General features: G+C 32.1%; 1 pseudogene; it reads right to left on the bottom strand.

The window, feature by feature from the left end:
- Positions 1-480: 480 nt before the first annotated feature.
- On the bottom strand, positions 481-591 carry LOC117275608 (U5 spliceosomal RNA; annotated as a pseudogene).
- Between the last annotated feature and the right edge of the window lie 416 nt (positions 592-1,007).

The following is a 1,007-nucleotide window of genomic DNA, read 5'->3' as shown; positions in this document are numbered from 1 at the left end:
TAAATCATTCCCATAATCAAGATAAATTATATTTAATCTTGTACTACAATCATTCATGATCGTTTGTCCAATTCCATCATTAGATTGTGAACTCAAACTTTATACTTATAAGAACCGATGATTTAATCTTCCGTGTATAAGCTAAACTCTATACACTAAATCATCTACTATATAAGTAAATGACACAAACTAATATATGATCTATTTAAAACTTAATTAAAACTGAACAAATAATTATTTCATAATAAATACTATATCTAAACCAAACCCATAGTTAACAACATATATCCCAACAAAGTTAAGTGGGTGGCTTCACCTACCTTAACAAAGATTTTTCCTTTAGACATTACATATATGACACACGAGTAAAAAGATTGAACTTGAATTGTACGGGAAACTCAAAGAAGAGAACCCCTCCAAAAATAGGCGTATGACACTAATTGTAGCACGCACATGCATGTAGTGGCGGATGTAAGATTACCGTCAAGGGAGTTCAAAAAAAGAAAAAAATTAAATGGGTTGTAGCTACATCGGCACATGGTATTCTTTAGTAAAAGGCGAAAGAATAGTTTCGCTTTGTGCTCATTGCATGGCTGCGTGGGTTCTATAGCTCCTCAATGCTGTCCTTTTATATTGTCACAAAGTTTGGGTTCTCTCTTTGTTTATCGAAGTGGTACTCGCCTATCTCTTTTATCCTTTCCTAAATTTTTAAAGTGTAAAAGTATATAACTCTCTCTCTCTCTCTGCTTCTTCTTCTTCACCGGTCTTCAATTACTATATGGCTGAAAATCAACATGTTTCAACTAGAAACGAGTTAAGCTCTTCTGTATACTTTCTGGCTAGATTAATTTATTATTGTTGGATTTTATTTATAAAATAAAAATGTGTGAATGAAAAATAAAGGGAAAAGAAATAGACCCCATTTTAACACGGGTCAAACCGGAATATAACATATTGGAACCACAAGGTTTTAATTAAAAGAGTCGTCACCTAATTATTTTAACGAT

The sequence above is a fragment of the Nicotiana tomentosiformis genome, chromosome 7, assembly GCF_000390325.3.
Source record: "Nicotiana tomentosiformis chromosome 7, ASM39032v3, whole genome shotgun sequence".
NCBI classification, from domain to species: domain Eukaryota; kingdom Viridiplantae; phylum Streptophyta; class Magnoliopsida; order Solanales; family Solanaceae; genus Nicotiana; species Nicotiana tomentosiformis.
Note: the sequence above shows the minus strand (reverse complement) of the source record. Positions and strands in the feature narration are given on the sequence as shown.